The 4,949-nt window shown below is 48.4% G+C and overlaps 1 long non-coding RNA gene across 2 annotated transcripts; it reads right to left on the bottom strand.

Moving 5' to 3' along the window:
• Positions 1 to 287: 287 nt before the first annotated feature.
• Positions 288 to 4,617, bottom strand: LOC109285899 (uncharacterized). 2 transcript variants are annotated; one of them, XR_002093795.2, is made up of 3 exons: positions 3,644 to 4,617; positions 2,557 to 2,753; positions 288 to 929 (listed from the first exon to the last, which is right to left on the bottom strand). It is a non-coding gene; the product is annotated as an uncharacterized LOC109285899 (long non-coding RNA). The 2 variants fall into 2 exon arrangements; XR_009461839.1 differs by having other exon boundaries at positions 2,557 to 4,617.
• Between the last annotated feature and the right edge of the window lie 332 nt (positions 4,618 to 4,949).

Here is a 4,949-nt window from a genome sequence, read left to right as displayed (position 1 = left end):
TTACAGACTGTGTGCCATATATTGAAAAAAAAAAGGGCTGTATATATAAAACTGTGATATGACAGATGTCTGATCTGGTGTGGGTAGATTTCCCACCTTTTACATCAGGGTGCACAACTCAAGTATGTACCTGAGCTAGAGGTGATTGTCAACGTGCCCGTCCTAGGTACCTGCTTCTCCTGTAGCTCCCACAATTCCCGCCTGCCATGACTTGATCTAAATGCAAATTCTGGGGAGGAAAAGTTGTTACACGCCGGTACCGCGATAAGGAACACGCTGGCCAGATCTCTGTCCAGAGTGTTTTAATATCATTAGCCTAAGCTCTCTAAGAACGACAGGCAACAAAAAAAGGAGTTTGCCACGTGGGTCCTCGCCATCTGTCTCAGACGGTAAGCACTACTTGTTATCTTGAAGATCAGCCACTAATTGACTCGTTAGCGGCTGATTAACACCGACACCGGGATTCCCCGTCTGCGGTTTGTGCCAGTATGCGAAGCGCGGCTCAGTCACAGTTTTCCTTTTACTTTCTCTTTCTGTCTCCACACCTCCCTTCATTCTCCGGTGAGGGATCGGGATCCTGTGTCTTCAGAGCAGGATCAGCTGCTCCCCCACCCTCTCTCTGTCTCTCTCTTTTTCCTCTCGTTCAGAGAATCCCTCCACGTCGTGACCCGGAGCCACAGTTTTTCCCCGCGCTGCTGCTCCATTTCTATGACTCACCACAGAGGCTGTCTTACCAGGTAAGAAGTGTAGCCCAGAAAAGCCCAGTGCCACTACCGGCCTTTGCCTGTAGCCAGCCTTGGCTCTGGGGAGCTGCAGCAGGAAGTAGGCAGGCTGCAAACAGCTGCACTGGGCTCTGCAGCCCTAGCATCCACTCCATATCCATGACTGAACTCGTCTCAAAGCAGAGAATGGGGGAAGAGTTACGCTGCCTGTAATAGCCAGAACCAAAGAAATTAATAAGCAATAAATATGTGCTTCTTGGAGGCATTTGGAATTTTTGTCTAGTATAAAGCTTGTATTTTTGTAACCCACAAATGTAATTTGTAACTGTTTGTGAAACTAACTAGGCCTCAAAGACAATGCTATAGTTGTAAGATTAGCTGACTTAATGGTTTTTTCTTGCTCAGAATTTAGCCTTGATGATGCTAACAAGTGGATTCAACTGCCTGGTCTACTCAGCACATTCCAGGAAAGCACATCTTAAAAAAGCATAGTCAGAGAGTTTTAAAGGGGTTGAATTTAGGCGGAGTAATGTTAATTTCAAACCTGAAGATGCTGTGTTGCAATTTGCTTATTGGATAAACCCAAGCCTGGGTAGTAACCTTTTATAATAATTTTTAACATCTTTTAATCCCATAGGGTAACAGCTATAGAACAAGATTATGAATGACTCTAAAACCAACAGATTAGCATAAGACTAGGCATAAAAAGCACTTGCATCAGGTGACCAACAGGAAAGAGGGAACAGGACAGTAATTGCTGTTCCAAGCCCAGACTCCCGGTGTGAGCGAGGATCGGATCCTGATCAAGGGACCTTCCCCGGTAATCCCTCGGACAGCGTCGATAGGGAATGCCTGACTTTGCTGGAATCACCTGGCGCGCACCTGGTGTTGAGGGACTATCAATAAGTTGCCAACCCATGTCTGTCTATTTGTTGTTTTAAACAGCCAGTGGCTGATACCCTCACAGTGCCCTGCTGGCCTGTGACAGATTGATCTATCTGTTGTTATTATTTACTATTAGCTCTTTAATACTGCATTATTTTCCTCTCGCATTTATCTTTTTGTTGACTGTTGTGTGTGTGTAAACTATAATAAACTTGCCATCGTTTTACTCCCAACTCTGCCTCCTTGATCCTGAACCAAACAGCCTAGTGGCTAAATTAGTATACTCACAGTGCCCAGATGGCCTGTGACAGCTGCCTCAGACCCTATCTCCACTCTCTGCTCTGAGGCGTGTGTGCAGTTGCTGCCAGCATGGAGCTGATGCTGGGACTGCGGAGCCTGTGCAGCTGTTTGCAGCCTGCCCACTGCCTGCTGCAGCTGCCCAGAGCCCAGGCTGGCTACAGGCAGGGGCTGGCTGCGGCTCTGGGCTTTTCCCAGCATTCAGTAGTGGCACTGGGGGGGGGCAGGCTGAGGAGGGCTACAGTGAATATTGGGGTAGTAGCAGCCTCCCCTCCCATCACTGTAGCCCACCCCAAGCACTGGAAACAGTCCGGTGCCGCTGACAGTCCCAGCCTGCAGTGGCATCCTGCTCAGTGTGCGCAGTGAACTGGGCCCTGGGTGGGACAGGTCATGGGGCAATCCCCACAGTGCAGGGGGGAGCGGGGCAGCTCCCTGCCCCTACCGCACTCCCTCCTGCACTGTGGGGGTCTCAGTCGGCTCCCCCCAATCCCCCCAAGCCCAGGCAGGATAAAGAAAGAAACTTTCCTGCCTGTATACCCCAAGGTGGAATGAAGTCAGACCAAGGGCTCAGCTCATTTCACAAGCACAAAGCCAACAGCAGCATTAGTACTGCCAAGGGATGGATGTGCAGCCTTTTCACCTGTGCACTTACCGAGCTGAAAGAAAGGAGCCTGCACAGCTCTCTTAATAATGACAGGAACTTTCCCTAGCTGACTTCCCTTCAGCGCTATGATGTAAATGAGGCCGCAACCTCTGCTTTTTGACCCAACATCTGGGTATGACCACAGGGGAGAAGCATTTCAGCTCTTCTTTTTCACTGATGTCATCAGAACGACAGCCAATCTGCATCTGGACATGAGAAAAGGCCCAGCTGGATACTAAAAATCATGGACTAAATATAGACATTGGATTTACGACACATTATATATAACCTGCCTGACATCTGACTCCCCAGGTACCTCTCCACTATTCATCCCCCTTCTCTCCCCCCCACCCAGCCTGCCTCTCACCCATTGACTCCTCAATCTACATCTTCACTGACTGCTTATCTTGTATGCATACCAGCCCAGCATCTGGCTTCTTTACTTTTCATTCCATCCAGGAAGAGCACACACCAACTACAGTGCCCAAAACTGGACACAGTACTCCAACTGCAGACCAATGCTGCATACAGGGAAAGTATCACCTCCTTGGATCTATTTGTCATGCATGATAAAGTGAGGTTAAGCTTTGCTGATGATTTTGTTATGCTGACAAATCACATTCATCTTGGAGTCCACTAGGACTCCAAGATCCCTTTCTGCTTCTGTGCTGCTGAGAGGGTCACTTCCCAGCCAGTAGGCATGCTGAATGTTTTTGCACCCTAGAGGCAGCACTCTGCACTTGTCCTTATACTGCATCCTATTGTGTACTGCCCACTTTTCTAACCTGTCCAGGTCTGCCTACAATAGTTCCCTACCCTCCAGAGTGTCCACTTCACCCCACAATTTAGTATCATCTGCAAACTTGGACAGAGTACACTTCACACCCACATCCAACTCACTGATGAAGATATTGAAGAGTACACGTCCAAGGACCAAACCCTGTGGGACCTCACTACCCACATCCTTCCAGATTGATAACAACCCATCTACTACCACTCTAGGGGTGTGACTGCTAAGCCAATTTGCCACCCACCAGAACATGCAAACATCTATGTCACAGTCTCTTAATTTATTTATGAGAATAGAATGAAATACCATATCGAAGACGGTAGTTTCTAAAGTCCAAGAAAACAACATCCACCTCTACTCCTGCATCTAAGCATTTTGTGACCCTGTCAAAAAATGAAACCAGATTGGTCAGGCATGAACTACCTCCTACAAATCCATGCTGGCTTCCCTGCTGCATTATTTTTCCCACTGGACTCCCACAAATATGATCATTCATAATCTTTTCAAAGACCTTTGCAAGAATGGAGGTGCAACTGACTGGCCTATAATTTCTCAGATCCTCCTTCCTCGCCTTCTTGAAAATAGGGACCACACTGGCCCTTTTCCAGGCCTCCAGGACCTGATCCGAGTGTCACAAGCATTCAAACAGCTGTGCCAGTGGTTCTGCTATGACACTGGCCAATTCCTTCAGTAACCTTGGATGCAGCTCATCCGGGCCTGCTGACTTGAACACATCCAGCCCATCCACGTGACTCTGCACCAAGTAAGCACTGACAGTTGGCAGGCTGGTGTCCCTCTGATGACTACCTAAGAACCCATTAGGAGACTTATCTTGAGCCCCGTTCAGGAACATCGAGGCAAAAAACTCATTGAATAGCTCAGCCTTGTTCCCCCTGTCTGTCACTAACTGCTCCTACTTGTTCAGTAGGGGTCCTATGCTACCCTGAGCCTTTCTTTTACTCCCTACATACCTAAAAAGACTTCTTGTTGTCTTTGTGTTGCTAGCCTCAGCTCTGTAGTTCCTTCGGCCTTTCTAACTGCCTCCCTGCAAGTGCAGGCCAAGTAGGTACAGTCCTCCTTGGTAGCTTCCCTCTGCTTCTGCCGCCTAATTTAAGGGTGCATACAGACATTCAGGAGGTTAGGGGGAGGATTGGTGGGTTGTGTGGGAGAGGGCTGGATAGTGTGCAGAGGGTAGAGGTGGTGAGGAAGCATTATCCATCTGAGGGGTGGAGGAGGGCTAACGGATGGGGTAGAAAAATCGCAGCCCCAGAGCTCGGGCCAGTGACTACTAGGCTTTCCCACCCCTGGGGCTGTGCTGGTAACTGTACAGAAGTTCAGAACAGTTAGATCAGTCTAAAAATGGCCAACCCCAAGTTAACCCAGCCCTCGGAGGTACGGTTAACTTAGATCAGGTCAACCACTTTTAGACTGATCTAACTGTCCTGAACTTCTGTACAATTACCATCACAGCCCCAGGGGTGGGAAAGCCTAGTAGTCACCGACCCAAGTTCTGGGGCTGCAATTTTCCACCTAACTAGGGATTTAAGTTTAAGGTGTGCACCTGAATGAACTAACTTAGATCAGGTTGCCATTTTAAGTATGATCTGACCTT

The sequence above is a fragment of the Alligator mississippiensis genome, chromosome 4 (assembly GCF_030867095.1).
Source record: "Alligator mississippiensis isolate rAllMis1 chromosome 4, rAllMis1, whole genome shotgun sequence".
NCBI lineage: Eukaryota > Metazoa > Chordata > Crocodylia > Alligatoridae > Alligator > Alligator mississippiensis.
This window is presented reverse-complemented; position numbering and strand designations above follow the sequence as displayed.